A 20,849-nucleotide genomic window follows, 5' to 3' on the forward strand; every position below is an offset into this window, starting at 1 on the left:
TTTATTATGTAGGATAGCTTGAACTCAAATTAAGCTCTAGATACAATCAGCAGGATAGGTATTCTTGAGAAAGTATATGCTTCTACAAGGTCGGGTCTTTAAAGACTAAACATAGAGATTCTAGCAAAACACCTGGGGGATCGGACTTGTTTGGAAAAGTCAAGGTAGGGGCTGCCGCCTTCGGCGAGGTCCCCTCAGAGGCCCCCGACCGTTCGGAGAATCCTCCTTGCAGACAATGCAACCAAGTCCCGTGTGTCCCCACAATGTAAGACAGTCAAACGTCACTGACAAAACTCCCTTTGCATCTGCCAGGACAAGGCTGAAGTTCCTTGCGACGAAAATATCTTAAAAGGAAGAATGTGAAGCCGAAGTTCCCAATAGAGTCCCTGTCAGAGCTTGAGAGAGCAAGATCCTTTTAGCTTATTGCACTGACTTAAGCCTTGGTAGAAGTCCATTTTGCAGTCAAATTTTATATATGCATCAGCAATTGGCCAGAAAAACATTTCCACATGCCTGTAACTGGTTAACCTGTTCTTTACACCCAAAGAGCTACCCATAAACAATTTTTTTCTGTAGCAGACCCCACAGTTTGTAAGTCATTTCCAATAACCCTGTCTGAATTTGGATGTTCTGGTGAATATAATCACAAAAAGCTCTGAATATATCATTGTCTTTCAAAGACAAAGAGATTTGCATTTATGGGAAAAGGAATTATTAAATCAACTAATGATTTGCCATGCATACTACCTGGACAATCTGGAAAATACGTCAGTCTTGTCCTGTCTTCCAGCAGGGGTTCTTTATTGGTTCATGGTTTTTGGTGTAAATTTCTTGGTACTATGTTTGTTTGATGGTTATCTTAATTTAATGTATGTTTTCATATAACCCTCTCTGTCTCTTCTTCAGGTATAAGTCATATCATCATATTACCTCTAATAATGCTCATTATATTTTCTGAGCACTTGTTCTATTCCCTGTGTTTTCATTATACAAAAGTTGATAATGAATTTTCTATTCCATCTCACCATTTACTTTCATTCATTTTTCTCAAAGGTTTTCAATAACTATAACTTCAATAACTCAGGACTACGTTCCAAGATCATATTGTCAAAAAAAAATTTGGATGAAAGGAAAAAAAAATTGGTAGTGCCTATTCACTAATTGAATGTGATTTTTGTAATAAGTCCAGCTCTTAGTTCCAGGCATATATCTTCAAAATAAATATTATTCAGGGAACACTATAAAAAAAGGTTATTATAGTCTTACTCTTGGGTACAATTTTGAATGATACATAATGATACATGCATGCGTATTTAGGGTCAGATCCCAGCCCCATTCTTTTTTTTTTTTTCCAGCCCCATTCTTATTTGCTTTGTGACTTAGGACATTCTCTTCTAGCTGTTGAATATAAGTTTCCTCATTTGTCTAATGGAGATATATATATATATATATATATATATATATATATATATATATATTAGAGAGAGAGAGAGAGAGAGAGAGAGAGAGAGTAATTGTAACAACCTAGAATGATGAATGTAACTCACTGAACACAGTCAAATTTTACAAAAGTTGTCTTTTATCAGGAAGAGTAGGCCAGCAGTCTTGTAACAAATTATATATACATATATGTAAAATTGTTCTCCATATCAATTAGGCTAGTGAGTAGAGCACAATAATAAAAACATATATAGAACAATTTTCTAAATGGGCACAGCTTCCTTTGCCCAGATTCTGATTTCATCCCAAGCATCCCTAATTGGTGCCTCACTCTCCCCAGTCTTCCCTATCTCTCCCTTGGAACTAGTTATAGGTCTTTGCCATGCTATAACCCTTATGTATCTCTGGTAGGTTTGAGGAGCTCTGATCCCTGAATCCTTCTATGGAATGGACACTGGGCTGATCTGTGCCATTCTTCCTCAATCTTCTAGGACCCCAGTGTAACATATTTATCTAAGTGGTGTTCGTGCCTGGAGTGGTGAGAACATCCTATGGTTCTGTCCCTGGTCTGGGCTTAATGAATTCTTTTCTTTGCCTTGCCAATTAAAATTTCTTATGGCTTCTCTTCAGTCTCAATCTTCTACCGTCACACTCCTCAAGCCACCCTTCTATTTTAGAACGATTTGCCTTGTATTATTTCATTGTAAGTTGTTTTCCAAATAAGATAAAAATAACATGAGCTCACCACAGCCAATTAAATAATGCCATGATCTATAAAGAAATGGTGATTATTTCTTACTACGCTCACTTTATTACTTCTCATTCTTCAATGTAATCCCATGTAAATATGTTAACATTTTAGGGTATTTCTAGCCACAGCTTTATCCATCCTTTTATAATCATATGGTTACTTTCCTAGGTTTATAAAATTGTTTTAACGAAAGTGATAACATCTGAATCTGCCATCGTTTTTACTTAAAATAATACATTAAGTAAATCTATTACATAAGTAAAATTGTTCTTCTATTTTATTTTTAAAATTTAAATATTAAAATTATTTCAAAATTAATTTTACATATGGTGAGAGATTGGGCTCCTTTTTTATTTTTTTTCTTGGGTATCTAACTGCTTAAACAGCTACCCAGTGTTGTGAGTCATTACAGATATTTAATCTACTTTTGAATTCTCCATTCTGTTCTACTTATTTATTTATTTATTTATTTATTTATTTATCCATACCCAAGGATATTTTTTAAAATTTATTTTTAGGGAGAGGAGAAGAGAGAGAGAAACATCAGCGTGAGAAACATCGATTGGTTGCCTCCCGTATGTGCCCTGACCAGGTATTGAACCACAACCTTTTGGTGTACAGGACAATGCTCCCACCAACAGAGCCCCCCCTCCAGGGCTCACTGGTTTATTTTTATCTTCCCATTCCCCAAACACATTTTTATGACAAAATGTTTTATAGTAAACATTTATAATATTTAGGAAAGCTAGGATTTTTTTTAAAGACTATTTTCTCACTCATTATTATTTTTATTAATTTTGTTACCTCTTCATATACTATGTATTATTCCACATGAATATTTAAAATTTACCACATTATAAATTGTACTAAAATATTCATTGATTGAGAATTAAATTAATAAAAATAATATAAAACAGTCTTATCCAGAGATTAAGTATATTTCTGCAATTGTTCAGATTTTGCTTTATTTCTGGAAATAATATTTTCACATAGGTGCTATAATATAATTATCTCTGGGATATTAATCGTTTAACCCTATTTTTAACTTGTTATTGAGAATTACCTATGGACTTTTGCATATTTTTTATATCTATCCAACTTATCCTATATAATAAAAGCCTAATATTATGCTAAGTGTTCAGTTGTCTGTTCGTCCATTCAACCAATCAAAGCATAATATGCTAATTATATGCTAAGGCTGCTCAACTGCTTGCTATGACATGCACTGACCACCAGGGGCAGACACTCCAACCAGTAGGTTAGCTTGCTGCTGGGTCCTGGCCAATTAGGACTGAGTGAGATGGGCTGGACATGCCCTGGAGCCCTCCCACAGTCCCTCCCTGGCTGGCCAACTTCCTGCATCCCTCCCCAGCCCAATTGTGCACCAGTGGAGTCCCTCAGCCTGGCCTGTGCCCTCTCGCAATCCGGGACCCCTCGGGGGATGTTGGAGAATCAGTTTCGGCCCGATCCCACCAGACAGGCTGAGGGACCCCACTGGTGCATGAATTCATACACCAGGCTTCTAGTTGAATTATATTTTTAAATCTAGTATTATATAGCATCTCTTGGATTTTGGAGGCATATATCAGACATTATGTAAATAGCTGTATTTTTATTTCTCCAATATTTAAAATGTTCCAATTTTAGTTCCAGTTTCATTGACTAAATTCTTAAAAGTAATTTTCATAATAATAATAGTTGGCACAGGCATTCTTGTCTTGTTTTTGACTTTTGTGTTATGATTTTAACATTTCACCAATCACTATAACGGCAGGTTTTAGTAAATATCGGTTATCAATGTTTATCAAGTTAAATAATTTCCTTCTATTTCTATTGTATTTAGAGATTTTATATGGATTGGTTGTGAAATTTATTGGGCTTACTGTAATTATATGATTCTTTTTATTGAATACATATCCTGACTTTGATCATTCTTTCTGGAGTGAACACTATTTAACCACCATTTATTATGTTTTTGTCTGTTTCTTTTTAATTTTATGGAAGTGAAATTCATGTAACATAAAGTTAATATTTTTAGGTCAACTCACTGATATTTAGTACTTTTACAACATTATGAAACCTTTATCTAGTTCTAAAGTATTTTCATCACCCAAAAGGAAACGCAGTAAGCAGTTACTCTCCATTCTCATTCTCTTCCTCAGTCACTGACAACCACCGTTCTGCTCTCCATCTCTATGCACTTTACCTAGTCTATATAATTTACATAAGTAGAATCATACAGTATGTAGTGTTTTTTGTTGTTGTTAAACCTCACCCAAGGGTATTTTTTCCATTGATTTTTAGAGAGAGTAGAAGGGAGCGGGGAAAGGCAGAGAGAGAGAGAGAAACATCAATATGAGAGAGCCACATGGATTCGTTGCTTCCCACACGCCCCCTGACTGGCTCCGGTGATCAAGTCTGCAACCGAGGTACATGCAGACCTTGACCAGAATCGAACCCGCCACCTTTCAGTCTGTGGTCCAAAGCTCTAACCACTGAGCAAACCAGCTAGGGCACTATGTAGTGTTTTGTGACTGTCTTCTCTCACTTAGCATAATGTTTTCAAGGTTCAAACCAGTTGTAGCATGTATCAGGACTTCATTATATTTATGGCTGAATACTATTCCATTGTACATCACAATTTGTTTATCCATTCACCCTTTGGATTGATTAACACCTTTTAGATATTTGGGAACAGTGTGACTCTGAACATGCCTGAATATGTGTTCATATAAGTACCTATTTTCATTTTTCTTGGGTGGGTATATACTGAGTGGATTTGCTAGATTGTATGGTATTTTATATATAACTTTTTGAGGAATTGTCAAACTGGTTTCTGTAGTACCTGAACCCCATTTTACATTTCTACTAGCAGTGTATGGCAGTTCTATTTTGTCTAGCCATTGGAGGCTACACTCTCCAATCTTAAAGTTGGAGCATTGACACCCTCCTTATAAGCTATCATAGAGAGAAAGCACTAAGTTACCTTCTTCTCATGCATGAGTAGGTCTCCATCTGCTTACTTGCCTCTTTTACATGAAGGAAAGTGTTTTCTGTTCCACCAGCTAGACTAGAGCTAGAAGAAGAGAGTGTATCTGTAACTATATGTAGATACAAACAGGAAGCAGTATGACCCATTCGTGTTTTTCAAAATTCCGATTTGTAGTTTCTCCTCAGGAAAGAGTAAATTTCTTGCTAGACTCATACCTATTCTGGGCATAAAGTTAGTGCAAAAATTTATTTTGCTTCAAATTCTTTTTTTTCTTTTTTTTTCTTTTTTACTTTTCCCACTTCTAGTTCACTCTCTATCTTGTCCCTTAAAAGGATTCATACCTTTCTTTTAGGATCCACATCTTAAAATACAGTACAATAGAATATATAGATTTAAGTGCAAGGATTTCTTAATTTTCTTAAATGATTTAAGAAAACATTCAGTAGTTCATGCTTCTAATTCTTTTCTTTTAAAGCAACATTGCATCTCTAACTTAGTAATTCAGATTTAGATTGCCTTCCTCCCATTCCCTCGCCCTCCAAGTTGGTGGTAATTGAAGGAGCATTTACTTAATATATTCCACCAGGTAAAGTTCATATTTGAACAACTGTATGCCAGTGAAGTTCAAAAGAAGGCTAAGATTTAAACAAAGAATGTTTATAAAAAGGCAAACATTGTATAATGTTATTTTCGGGTATGTGTGACTTCCCTCTGCTGTAAGCTTTTGTTGATAATTATCACAATATGCATGCATTTGTGTCTTTCTCCTTGAGTTAACTGAAATCTTCAAATAGAATCCCACCTAGTTAAAGCCAGTTTTGACACAACAGAGCTAATCAAATAGTGCTTTGCTGAGCTGTAATAAGGAGCTCTTCTAAACATACTAATTCAATTAGTTGAAATCAAAGTTATGCTACTTTCAGTGTTAGGTAAAACTAATATAAAATAATAAGAGTTGGATCAATGTAAACTTGCAAATAATATAAAAGAGGAGCTTTACATGAAGTATTGAAAGCAGTCCAAAAAGGCAAATCCCAGCTCATCATCAGACATGAAGAGAAATAAATGAAGGAAAACGAAATGATTAAATGCTTTCATCTGGAAATTTGATTTCAATATTCAGAAACTCTACAATTCTGCTAATTCATCATGCTCTTTGTTTATTACTAATAAATTAGTGTGCTGATGGAAAGAATTCATTACCCTATCTGCACACTTCACTAGTTGCAGGTCATTTATTTCTGTGTTATCTGGTGAGACTAAAACAGCTGTAATTACATTGTTAAACATTGATTAATAAGCAACTCTCATCACTAATAAAAGAAACATGTAAAATGTGTATTCTTTCAAGTATTTGGCTCCAAGTTTTACTCCCCTCTTGGGAATAAGGAATTCCAGAATTCCATTAATATCTTCCTGAGCAAACTTGCTGTGCTTTTGCAGCTGCTTCCAGTCACACCTATGAAACCCGATTTCCCCCAAAAATTCAATTACACTAAAGAAACCCATCATAGCCACACCATAATATTAATTCCCCAAAATTAACATTCAAAATATGATTTTCAAAACATTTTTTTAAATTTAATGTTAAAAGCGTACTCCATCAAAGCTCTGTTTTTATTTCCTCTATTTTGATTAACACATACATTGCGGTTTGGAATTCGAATATTTTATAGATTGGCAGTACTTCAGCCAGAAGCATATTAAAAAATACTCTGTAGTTACTGTTTATTGGGTTTTCAGTATAATCGGGTTGATTTAAGTGTTACCAGACCGTTATTACATGTCAGATATTTTGATTATCATTAACGGTACACAAGCAGACTCCCTCTGACACATGAGCAAATTATACAATTTCCTTTCCATCAATACCATAACCCATAAAATGGTAATTGAAGAAATGGCTTTCTAGTAGATGATTTTAAGCATCACCCAATCGAATTCATGACTTCTTAATAAAGTGCCTTTTGTGCTGTCAAAAATTCATCTTGAAATTTGAGGTGCCGTGTAGTCTCTTGCACCTTTGTCTCTGCACTGACTGCTGCCACTAATTTTCTCACACTTATGTATGAGTGTCAGGATCTTCAAAGAGCTAGCTGTCATTTTTAGGCAGGGTGGTAGTGTGGCAGGAGCTGAGGGTGGGACTTACAGGATCTAATCCTAGCTCTGTCACTAGAGAGCAGTGACTGGGAGAAGTTATCTCAACTCTCTTATTATGAGAATAAAAGGAGATAACTTCAAAAAGCGGCCAGCACAGTGTGGTTGACTTATAGTAGACAAGTATACAATATTATTTTCCCTCTTCCCCTTGCGTTACAATTTTTAAGCAGAGTCGTCAGTCATCTAACTGCTGAGATTTTTAAGGCTGCCAGGATGGTCTTTCTGGTCCTCAAAGATCTCAACTAACAGCTGGCCTCTGATACCTAAAAATCTATTGGTTATATGTCAAGTTTCTAGCAGTTATACACATGTAACTGAATTCAAATATTGGAATTAAAACGTTTGGAATGAAATATTTCCAAAGATGAGTATTGAGATTTAAAGAAATACTACACACACACACACACACACACACACACACACACACAGAGAGAGAGAGAGAGAGAGAGAGAGAGAGAGAGAGAGAGAGAGCGAGAGAAGGCTCTGGATGAGGACGGAGTCAGCGAAGGGAAGGCACTGAGAAGGGGACTGAGTGTCTGGGTAAAGAAGACAGAACAAATAGGGACAGACCCATAGTCACATGTGCAAAGGAATAACCCCCACCTACTCCATGGGGAGAGCTGTTATCATCTAACTAGCAACTCAGTGTTGCAAACAGGAACGATACACTTTAGGATGCTCCAGAGTACACATGACAGAAGCCAGCAAGACCATTTTTTGGGAAGGATTTGGGACCTTATGTAATTGTCCAGAAGCTGAGAGGCTAGGTTAGGGGAATGGATTGAATTAAAGGCTTTCCAGTAGTAAAAGTACAGCAAGTACTATAATTCTTTTTCGCAAGAATAGTCAGTCTGGCCAGGCAACTAAGGAAATGACCAGAGATTGCTCTCTCTGGAATAAACCCTAACTCCCTAGTTAATATTGCTTATTTCCTCCAAATTCAGAGTCTTAGGAGGACGTTCAGTGATCTTAGGTCTGGAGACGTGCCCCAGTGGGCAGAGGGCCGCAAGAGGACAGGCCTGTCCCTCTGGCTTTCATAGTCAATAGGAGCAGGAGCACTTTCCCCACTTCACCAGAGACAATGACAATGGCAACTCCCCTCAAAGTAAGAAATGTCCTTGGATGCTATTAAAACACAACAAACCATGAGGCTTTGGTACCTGCCTTATGTGTGAGTTTTCCAAACAGTGAGAGGAAATCAGACATGTCTATTGTTGATAGCGGATCCATCTCATTGTTGTTTGAAGAAAATGCAACAATGTAGGGTATGGGCAACTTGGCTGAAGGAAAACATCTATTTTATTTCTGGAGGATGTTCTAGAGATACCTGTTTGCTCCTTCCCTACTCTGATCTGTGCTAGGCAAGGCTGACTTTTATGGTCATATCAACTGGTCTTCTGATAGGATTTAGAAAGTGGGAGAAAAGGCCAGATATTGGAGATTGGGAGGACAATGAATTTGAGATATTTATTCTCTTAGCCTCCTTCCTGCCAGTCCTCATTCTGGTTGACTGTACCTGTTTTTCCCTTAAAGACACAGCTCCTGACCTGTCCTTTTCCTACAGGTACATGTATACCTGGGTTCTAGTAAACATTCCCTCTCATTACTCAGGCTTGGGCCTTCTTTCCATGATCATGAACTATATCACTCTTAATTGTTTCCTTTAACTGTGTTGAAGGCTTTGCAAAATAGGTGTGTTTTTTTTCCCATAAATCATCATCACTGATACTCCTTTTGAGTATGTCTTTGGTTTCTTGCCATAATCTGACTGATAGAGACAAGCTGTAGGACAGACAGGCCTTAGATCTAAATGGAATCACTACTGTATTACTTTATGGCAATAGTTTGAAAGCATTATCTTTACAACAAAATTTAAGCTATTTTCATGGCATACCAAGTCTTAATAATTCAGTCCAATTCACCTTTTCTGTCTCATCTGCATCTCTCACCCTTACTCACACTGGGCCACATCACTGAATTTTTGTGGTTTCCCTAACATACCAGACCCTCTAACTTTATGTTTTTGCACAAGCTCTCTCTCCTGTCTACAGTAATTCTTTCTTCAAGTTCCAGGTCAAGTTAGCCTTTATTATGAAAATGACCCTCTTCTGAGGTCTTTTCATATGCATTGTCTTCTAATTAGTTGCTAAATGTGTCTATTTCACTACACTATGAATTTCTGGAAAGTAGAGATCCCATTTTTAATCCATAGTGCCTGGCAGAGGGCATGTTAATGATTGAAAGAATGATGAACCTTTGTTGTTGAATACATTAATGTGTGTGTGTGTGTGTGTGTGTGTGTGTGTGTGTGTGTGTACCAACTCCCTGAAAGTATCTCTTCTAGCTCTTTGATGGTATTTGTATTGGGTCAGATTGTGAAATCTGTCAACAGTGACAACAGAGATAGAAGTAATTCAACCAAGTATTTCTTGGTTGTAATTAGTAATACTGTTAATAATTATAATTTAAACACCTTACACATTAATTTAGGGAAATTTTTACTTACATATTTATTGGCTGGACATTGTTGGTTTGCTCCTTTAGATCCTCTGTTCTCCCCTCAGTTTTCTGTCTGAGGAAAATGAACAACTTGGCCCACCATAGGGTTCTTGTGCCCAGTGGCTACTAACTGGGTCTGGCCATTGGCGAGCCTGTAGGAGATCTGAGGGCGGGAAGAGAATGAACTCAAGTATTTATCCCCTTGGCTCTCTCTCTCTGCAATGGTCCAGTAACTGCTCTCTCTCTTCTTGATTTTGTCGGTGCAGCAGCTCCACAGTTATTATATGCCCACATTGCTGCTTTATACTTTGTGGTTCCTCCAGTCTAGACCTCCATCTCTGTAAATAGCTTCATATTTGGGTAATTTGTTGAATTACCCTGATTTTATTGTGACATTTGTTTCTTGTTGGGAACTGATATAATTCTCTTCTATTTCCATGATTACTTATTCTCTAGAAAAATATTCTAAGTGGATGGCTTTTTCTCTGTGTGTGTTTTTATTAACTGTTTTGTATAGCCATAAGTTTTGTTCATCCTTAGCCAATTGTGCATGTGTATGTGTTTGCATAATACTAACTTAAAAATGAACAATCACATTTTGCAAAATGTATGTTTATTATAGAACAATCGTTGAAAATTATGTAGATTAAAGTTGAATAGCATTAACATTTTAAGAAAAGTTCCTATTAAGTGGAATTATTTATTCAAGAGCATAAGTCAAATTAAGATGCATTAGCGTGTTTCTTAGGGTACATATGGTTAAAAAAGCTTTTATGAAAATTATGTCCTTAAAGTAAATAAAGCCTTATATTAAACATTCTGTAGATAGCAATTAAAATCAATAGTAAAGAAAATATTAACAATTTAGAAAATGTTAAATTTACATATATTTTTAAAAGGTGAAAATTAAATATATAATCAATAACTGTATAATTATAAAATATTAATTACTTATTTTTTTAAGAAAATGAAAGAGATTTTCTTTAGCATTTGCATTATAGATTCTTAGTGTACCATTTTGACTCCTAAGCAAATTGTTCCACTTATTATTCCAAATTATTAAGATGCAAATATATACTGGAACTTTGCTAAAACATGGTACTCGTGGTTTCTGTTGTGAGATTACCTTTAGTGAAATTATTTTAAATCCTCTTGGCATTTTACTGAATACTCCTCCTCCAGGTGATGCTGAAATAGGCTTGCTTCTTCTGTAGTGTGTTCTACAGTGAAGTTTTCACACATAGCTCTTTAAGATTCAATCCTTCATATGTAAAGGAAACTTTAAAATTACATTTTAATAAGGAACATATCCTTTAACTTCACTATTTTACATGAAAATTTTTTTCCTACATTTCTCATTTCTTGAAACTATTCCTTTCATTGTTCACATGTTAAGTCATTTTCACTAATTGTATCCCTTCTCCCTTTTTAACTTTCCCAAATGATAGACCCCATTCCACAATCTCAAGGTTGGTGCCTCTGGGTTGTTATTTTCCTGTTAAGGAACTTTTCATGAAGTCAGGTGTGCGTGTGCGCGCGCACGCGTGTGTGTGTGTGTGTGTGTGTGTGTGTGTGTGTGTGTGTGGCACTTTCATATACTGCAGAATTTTTGACAGCACTGGTGCTCATGTGTTTTGGGTAACACATCAGCTTTCTAAGAGTAGCACATGTCTTTGAAAACACTCACCCATGATCTGACATTCTGATGAATGTGATCTTGAAGTCCATCTATAAGAAGAAAGACTCGTGACTATAAATCATTTGGTACAGTGTGGGTACAGATATGAACTAATAGAAAACTTGGATACCCAGCATTTTGAATCAGTTACAACCAGAGAAATCTCATAGGTTCCTGGCTCCGAATTCTGCCAGTCTCCTAGAGCTGATGTTAATCCTCTTCTACCTAAACCATTTTTACTATGCTCTCTTTGACAGTACTTACCTCAGTTCTCTTGACTCCATTGTTCCAAACTCCAATATAGGACTGAGTCCACTTGTATATATCAAGTACACCTTCATATTCCCCCAGTTTTGAGACCATCTCACTTATGAAGGAGTTACTGAACAGCTTAAGACACCAATCAAAACACATTTAAGCTTGTTTTTAGCTCCGAGCCCGAGACTCTGGGTCAGAGACTTCAGAATTAAACTTCTCTTATCCCTAGGAGTTCAGTTCCCAGAACAGGGCTAATTAATTATTTGTTCCTCTTGCCCTGTCTTCTTTTGTACTCTTCTAAAAGTATAAAAGGTTGCTTCTAAACACCCAACTGCTAAATGGGTCCTTATTTCCCACCTACAGACCTATTTCTGAATAGTAACTTTTTTTTTTCTTCCTAAATTTCCTGGGCCATCAACCAGATTATAGTTGGGCTCTGCCTTCCTGCTGGGATCTAACACCTGCTCTTGCAACCCCCCTTTTGACTTTTGTCTGAATCCAAATTGAGTTTATAACATTCTTTGTACATTGTTCATAGCTCATACTACCTCCTACACCCCTTCCCCTTTCAAGTACACTTTGTAGTTAGTCTCACAGTAAATCTAACTATCAAGTCCTAAAAAAATAATGTCCTCACCTGTTCTGCTCTGGTGGGTTCAGATTAAGGACCAAGTAGCTTCATCCTTTCCACTCTTTATTTTTTTCATGATTGTAGCTCCACATCTTATAGCCTAGTGCTATGTATGACATGTCCATACACCCTAGGTTTCCTTGTCAATTTTTAGCAGGCACTGTGTTAACCTCAGCTTCCTTAGTAGCTCTCTATATCTGTGACCAGCTTGCTTATCATTGTTTTTTTTTTTAAAAAGTCAGGAGACTGCCAATGTAATCAACTACAGATTCATTATTTCTCTTCAGATAGACTTTAATCGTAATTTCTGTATCCATTAGAGGTTGTTTTACACGTTTTCATTTCCTTCCGGCTTCTAAGAACACTCCTGCCCCTATCCATCCCTTCCACTCCCCTATACCTCCCTCACCACTTCTTGCCTTTCCTCTCTGAGCAAATAAGAAACATTACTTTTATTAAGATAACAATGTCTTTTTTCTCTCCTAAAATTTCTCACCATTATCTCTTTTCCATTTTTCTTTTGTCTAACAGACACTATTGCCTGGCCAACATTTGCAAACACAACTTTGTTAACATTCTTCAATTTTCATAATTATATTTATTGATATAGTCCTCTCCTCTTAGTTTTCAGTTAGTTCATCTTGGTGGCCAGAAAAGCAGAAATATTTCCTTTCTTGGCCCCTCGTAATGCTTGAGCTTCTGTGGAATCTCCTTTTTACCCTTTACTAATGAACGACACTACAGTTTTCACCCTCCTTCTAATATTTTACCTCTCAGTTGCTTAAAAGATCATTTTTTCTTAATGTATTGTAGCCTATACACAAACAAGTGTATATACTTATTTTTTAAAATTATGCAATGTGTCCTGGCTGTTTTTTGTGTTTTTTTTTCAGTGTTAGAGCATCAGCCTGCAGACCAAAGGGTTGTGGGTGTTTGATTCCCAGTCAAGGGCTCATTCCCCAGCTCTGGTCAGGGCGTGTGTGGGAGGCAACCAATCAATGTGTCTCTCTCACATTGACGTTTCTCTCTCTTCACCCCCTTCCCTCCACTCTCTCTAAAAAAATCAATGGAAAATCTCTTCATGTGAGGAATACACACACACACACACACACACACACACACACACACACACACACACATATATATATATATATATATTAACATTCATGTGCCCCCAGAAATAGATTAGATTATGAAATAGATTATGATTAATAGATTAAGAAATAGATTATGATTAATACAATTGAATGGACTTCTGGCAGTTGCTGTTCTTCATTCCTTCCCACAAGTAATCATTATCTTACATTTGTGATAATCATTTCCTTTACTGTTTTTCTTTATGGTTTTATGTGTGTGTGTGTGTGTGTGTATTAGTAATTTATATATTGTTTGAATTAATGCAACATTTGTCACAATTCTTTTCCATCTCAGCAGATATCCCTCGGGTGTAGTTTCGGAGCCCCTGTGCTTACATCTGTCATAGAATTTATCACATTTACTTCCTGCCATTCCCTTAGACTGTGAGCTCTGTACATTTTATTTCTTTATTCTCAGAACTTAATCAGTCCCCAGAAGATAGCAAGCATCTAACAAATATGAGTCATATAAATTAATAAAAGAAGAAATTGGGGGCACAACCTCATTGCAGGTTCAGAGTTCCTGTATTTTCATATTAAAACATTTAAGGAGCTGAACACATTTCTGAGTGGGAAATTTTTCAATCACAAGGATTAAAACCAAAAACATGTTCTAGTTAAGTTTCTCTTGTAATCCCAGTTCTGTCACTAATTGACTGCCACCTTGGGCCATTTACTTAACCTGTTGGTCCTCGGTTACCTAATCTATAAAAGGAGGTTGGACTAAATGACCTCCAAGGTCCTTTCCAGCTGTGAAATTCTATGATTGTCATCAATGATTTTATAAATAAAAAATTCAATTAACAAGAACTCTTAATCCCTAAGCATTATCATTAAATTGAGATTTCAATTTTTCAAAGAGAAATTATTTTATATACACAGCAGGGGAAAAAATGTGCTCACATATATTGCTTCCTAGGCACAATTCATCTTCATCAACACAGTCATTATTTTTTCATAAAAGCATTCATTATTCATAATAACCAAAAAGTGGAAATAGCCTAAATATCCATCAACTGATGAACAGATAAACAAAATGTGGTATATCCACATAATAAAATATTATTCAGCCATAAAAAGGAATGAAGTACTGATACATAATACAATATAGATGAAACTCGAAATCATTACACTGAGAGAAGCCAGTTACAAAACAAAGTCATTTTTTAGGTAATGGAAATAGTATTTTTCCAAGTCAAATATGGGTATCATTGAGAAATCTCTTTTTTACTTACCGGTTAATAATGCGGATTCTGTAATCAAAGAAAACACGATAATTTCACGAGAAACATTAAAAGTGCTTTATTCAAAGTAATGTCCATCGGTAGCTACACATTTTCCCCATCTTTCAGATAATTTGTGGATACCGTCCCAATAGAACTTTTCTTGTTTTGAGGCAAACCATTCAGAGACCCAATTTTCCACTTCTTCGTACGTTTTGAAGTGCTGCTCAGAAAGTGGTTGTGCCATTGATCAGAACAAGTGGTAATCTGAAGGAGCAAGATCTGGTGAATACGGCGGTTGAGTTAATACTTCCCAGGCAAGATCTTTTAATGTGTCTTTAACTGGTTTTGAAGGGTGTGATGGTGCGTTATCATGAAGCAAAATTGCTTTGCCGTGTCTTCCGGCCCATTCTGGTCATATTTCACCATCAAAGCGTGGTTCAGAGTGATTATTTGTTGTCAGTAGCAATCAGTATTATTGGTTTCACCTGGTTTTAGAAGCTCATAATACACCACACCTTCCTGATCCCACCAAACTCAGAGCATTGTCTTCTTTCTGAAGCGATTTGGCCTTGTAGTCTATGTTAATGTTTGACCTGGATCAACCCATGATTTTGTGCATTTGGGATTCTCAAAATAAATCCACTTTTCATCTCCAGTCACAATTCGATGCAAAAAAAGATTTTCTTTCATGCCTTTGAAGCAACATTTTACTGATGACTTTTCGGTTTTCCATTTGTCTTTTGTTTAGTTGATGTGGCACCCATTTTCCTTCCTTTAAAATCTTTCCCATTGCTTGTAAATGACTGGGAATTATTTGCTGAGCAACGTTTAATCTTTCTGAAAGTTGTTTTTGAGTTTGACATGCATCTTCATCCAATAATGTTTGTAATTGATGGTCTTCAAACTTTTTCGGTTGACCTGGACGTTCTTTGTCTTTCACATCGAAATCATCACTTTTAAAGTGTTTAAACCAGCGTTCACAAGTATCTTGAGATGGAGCATGTTCACCCTAAGCTTCCGGAAGTATATGGTAACTTTTTCTTCAAAATAAAACAATGAATTAAAACTTCCCACAAATGCTCTTTTTTGGGCACAAAATTTGACATTTTTAAGAGTAAAAAAATCTATGATGTTAACATCTTCAGAAAATTTGACATATGAAGTTTTGAAGCTTGCTGTCAATACAACAAAATAGCATACATATCAAATTGCATATATATTAACATATGTGTAACTCCATCTATTGAAAAAAAATTATCATGATTAACTGGTACACCTGAATTCATTACCTAACTTAGAATATATGTGTCACTTGTTTTACCCTAGTCCAATGAAATATGCTATAATCTCCCCAAAAACCTAGTTATACTGTACCTTTTAGGTGACTATCCTGGGAGAATATCTTAGATCTGCAACTTCTGACCTTGGCCTTCATGTGCTCCTGGACTTTTCCAAACTCATTTCCACCTCCTAACCTGATTCACCTTTCTTAATGCTCTGGTCTTCCCTCCCCACTGCTTTGCTGTCGTCCTCTTATACCTAGATTTCATGGAGATACTTCTGGGTAATCTCCCCCACCTAACTGGCCACACAGGACTTTTTCCCATAAACCTTTCCCTTGAGAGAAACTCTTTATCCACTATGTTACTGCTAAAAGGTAAGAATCTGGATCCATTATAATGTAACCACAGTTAATGAAAATAGTTTAAATATAAAAAGTAAAACATGGTCATTGTAAAATTCTAAACAACTTTATTATAATATAAGTGACATACAATAAATGTTACATATATAAAGTGTACATTTTAACAAGTTAATATATGTATACACCTGTAAATCTGTCAACAGAATCAAAATAATGATCATAACTTTAATTCCCTAAATTAATCTCATAACCCTTTGTAATTCCTGTTTTCCACCTTCCACCCCCCCCCCCCCACTCCTGCCACTTTCTCCTTCCCAGTCCCCAGGTGCCACTCATTTATTTTCTGATACTACATATTATCTTGAATTTTCTAGAATTTTTATATAAATGGAACAAAAAATGCATTTTTTTTGGGGGGTGGGGAGTCTGGTTTCTTTCACTTAGCACTTATTTTGAGACTCACCCACATTGTTGCATGTATCTTATCAGTAAGTAGTTCATTCCTGTCTGTTGCTCAGCAGTATTCTATTGTGTCGAATTACCACAGTTTGTTTATTGATCTATTGATGGACATTGGGTTGATTCTAGTTTTTGGCGATTACAAATAAGGTCGCTATGAACATTTGTATTCAAATCTTTGTACAGGCATATTGTTACTGGAGGAAGACTGGTCCGGAAATAGGTTCTTGCAGTGTTACGGGAAAATCATTTCAGGAGGATTTGAGCACTAGTGGTAAGATCCATTAGCGTGCTGAAAAGGCTACCTCACTGGATGAGGCACTTCCCCAGCGGGTACAGCAGCAGAAGCTGGTTGGTGTTGTCAATCTGCCCCCAGATATACCACTGCCAGGTGGCTCAGCTCCCCCTTGACCAGGTGGCTCAGCTCCCCCTTGCTGTGGAAGAAGTGGAGCGTCTGGGGCCACAAGCCCACACTTGTGCCCACCAGGCCCAGAAGGGTCAGGGCCCAGAGGTACAATGCCATGACCCCCAGCACCCAAGGCTCTGGTAGTCCAGCTCAGTCCCTCCTCTGAGCTGGCATCAAAATTCTTAGCTGTGTGACCTTGGGCAACTTACTGTACTTCTCTGTGCCTCATTTCCCCATCTGTACATCTGTTGCCAAGGCTTGATGGCACCCAGGCCGCAATTGGCATTGCACTTTGGCCTGCACAGCTGCTACCTAGAGAAAGGCCTTCGTTCAACTTCCATATATTTCCCTGGGTTTGGGGAAAGAGCAGGCTTTCTTTCAAACTTCCCAATCTCTTTCCTGGCTTTCCTAGGCCTGTGCTAGTGCCCCCCCCCCCCACCCACCCAATACATTTCCTGGATATTCCAGGGTTTTATGCCCTTATCCTATCAGGTCTTTTCCCCCCAGGGTAGTCTCCTCCCCTTTATGATCACCATTTTGGCTTCAAAGGAGCTTGTGCTTAGTAGCTTAGTAAAAGGACTTACCCCTCAGGGTCCCTCGCCCCCTTAGTTCATCAGGGGGAGGCTGCTGGTTGTTCCCCGGGGTGATTGTGAAACTGCCCCTTCCTAGTTAATCCAGTTTAATCAGATGTTTGCTCCCTTCTTTTTTGTTAATAACTAACTGCCCGCTGTAACAATATGATTTTGTTTGGGGAGTGGGAGTGGGTAGTAAATACCAGAAGTATCTCTGGATCATACAGTAAGTATTTTAAGAAACTACCAATCTGTTTTCCTCAGTGGTTGTAACATTTTACCAGCAGCAGTGTACTTCTCTGCATCAGTGGGTCATTGATTATCACATATCTCTTTATTTAAAGTGTGTGTAGAGGGATGCTTGGCTGGCAGTCAATACCTTTGTGAATTTGAGCAAATTACTTTTTGCCCCGGTTTTCTTACCTCATTTATTTATAAAGGGTTTGAGGTAGCTTATCACTTATTTTTTCTCTCTCAAACATTCTGTTACCATTCTTTGTTGCCAATAGAGCATACACATGTGAAATATACATCTAATACAAACTCCAGTCAATGCAATATAGTGGAACTATCAGAGGCGGTTTTGGCTCAGACTAATCTATATCAAAATTCTGGTGCCTCGTTACCATCTAGGTGACATTAGGTAAACTACGTAAATTCTACAAGCTTGAGCTTCATTGGTGTCAATAGGAAATACTAAAATGCAGATGTATGATTGTGATGAGAACTACTTAACAAAGAGTCCTGTCTGTATCCGAATACCAACAGGAAGCAGATGGCACACTTAATTCTAGAATGACATATTTATAGAGATTCTAATTATAAAGGTGTGGGTGTATGGTAACCACAAAGGATATTGCAACAATCTGGGGCATATTAGCAGACAAATTATCATCACACTTAGGCCCAGGGGGAAGAGGCGAGGAAGCACTTTTGGGGGGTTTGATGGACATAGGCATGATCAATCTTGGCCTTGAGGGAAGCAGTGGCCATGAGCAGAGGGACACAGTCAGCCTAGGACAGACATAAACTTCATTCAAAAGCTATAAGTTTGGTTAACTGAATCATTCAATCACATTTAGGCTCTAGAATTTGAGTTCTAATAAGACCTGTGTTTTTTAGATATCTTCATATACACATCAAGAGATGTCTCTTCATATTGGAACTTAAAAAAGGTAGGAAATTTATTCGTCCAGAGTAACTAAGTCCATGAACCAAAGGAAGGTTCTATACCATTTACAGTGCAGTCAGGTAAGAGCTATAATAGGCCTAATGGAGGTTCTGATATTTCCAATTCCCCCTCACATAAGATTCGCAATATTGAACAATGTGATATGGTCTATCTGGGTTTTGATCTTTCCATTATCAAGTTTCTCTTGCCCAAATCTGCCTGACCTAGCGACAGGTTCCTTAATACAAGTTTCTTAGTCTTTTCCTGTTTTTCTTCCTCTGTGTATAATCTTTAAGCATTGGATCTTTATCAACTGACTTCAATGGAAAGCTGTGCTTCACTCCAATATGTTCTGGAAACTGATGTCTTTTGAGAGTAGTTTCCAGCTAGCTGCTCACTGCGCTTCTATTCTGAGAGCTCCGACTACGGCAGCTGCTTTCTCTTTGTGGAATTAGTATTCTGTTCTTTGCTTTGTTGATGTAAGAGGGTTTTCTAACCCTTGTTTTTAAGAGACACATCCTGCTTGGAATCATAACCGCATCTGCCATTGCAGGGAAACATGGATGTCATGACACTTCCGTGGGTAGCTATAGCTCAAGGCACTGTTCTTTAATTACTACATGTCCTACTTGTCAGGAAATTAACAGAGGTGGATAGGATGATGAAAAGAATGCTGGGATAGAAATTTCAACCCTGGGCTATGTAGTTAGTCTGTCCTTTCCTAGCCATGCAATTTGGAAAAATTACTTAAATTTTTGATCCTCGTGTGTTGTTTTTCCCCCCTCTTTTCTTGTCTATAAAAATGAAATAATACACTGCTATACTTACCTCACATAATTGTTATAAGACTCAAATGAAATAATGTATGTGATGTGATTTGTAAACTATAAAGTGGAAAGGATTATCACTATTTGGAAAAATGGATATTCTTGAGCCTTTGAAAAAAGCACAGTATGATATGTAAAGTAGTATTGACTTTGTGTTCATATTTTCCCACCTGACTAGTCAAATGAAAAAGAGATTTATTTTTCATGGCAATCTCAAGGGATATTAACCCATCTTCCTTCAGTATATTTAATATGATTCTAAGAATTTATAGGCAACATTTCGAGTATTCACTGATACAAGGCTACACAAATGAAACATAATCGTGTTTATTTTACACTGATAAAGTTTCCAAGAGTGAAGTGTACCTTTGCTATTCATGACTTACTTGAATAGTTGCTAAGCCTCCATGTAATTTTCCCCTGAGTTATAAAAGTTCAAAATTATTATATTGACTTGAAGAAGAAAATTGCATGACCTTCATTAAAAGCAATGACTATTATTAATTTATTAAATCTGAAATTACTCTGTACTATTCATATGAATCAGCCCACTGCAGGGATGTTTGGATCTTTAACTGTGAGTTAAAATTTTATTAGGTGATATTATTTTGCTTATATTTTTTCTTTTATAAACCAAATCATAATAATTGTATTATTATTGCTTGATAGTATATCTTTATTAGTAGTAATTAGATTCTGTATGATTAGATTCTGTACTCGATGTGCAGTAAAGAGTATTTTTGAAAGTAAGGATATTAAATCAATACTTTAAATACAAACATTTCTTCCACTGATTTAGAATTTCAAAGTAATTATATAACTTTATTTTTTTCTATTTTAGTTAGAACACTTAAATATATTTGTGAACATATGAACATTACTCACAATAAGCACATATTTTTGTTGTTTTATTATTGCCATCTGCTATTTTGAAGTAGTTAATGGCATTCAGTGAGTGGATATTTTGTTCCTGGTAGTTGACACCAGGTAGTATAAAA

The 20,849-nt window shown here is 36.6% G+C and overlaps 1 long non-coding RNA gene across 1 annotated transcript in view; it reads left to right on the plus strand.

Annotated features, from left to right (window-relative positions):
* The window catches only part of LOC129150614 (uncharacterized), a 48,278-nt gene that overhangs the window by 12,123 nt on the left and 15,306 nt on the right, over positions 1-20,849 (plus strand). The window contains exon 2 of the long non-coding RNA XR_008557334.1: positions 18,976-19,028. This is a non-coding gene — a long non-coding RNA (uncharacterized LOC129150614). The remainder of the gene's footprint in view (positions 1-18,975; positions 19,029-20,849) is intronic.

This window comes from Eptesicus fuscus, chromosome 10 (assembly GCF_027574615.1).
Source record: "Eptesicus fuscus isolate TK198812 chromosome 10, DD_ASM_mEF_20220401, whole genome shotgun sequence".
NCBI lineage: Eukaryota > Metazoa > Chordata > Mammalia > Chiroptera > Vespertilionidae > Eptesicus > Eptesicus fuscus.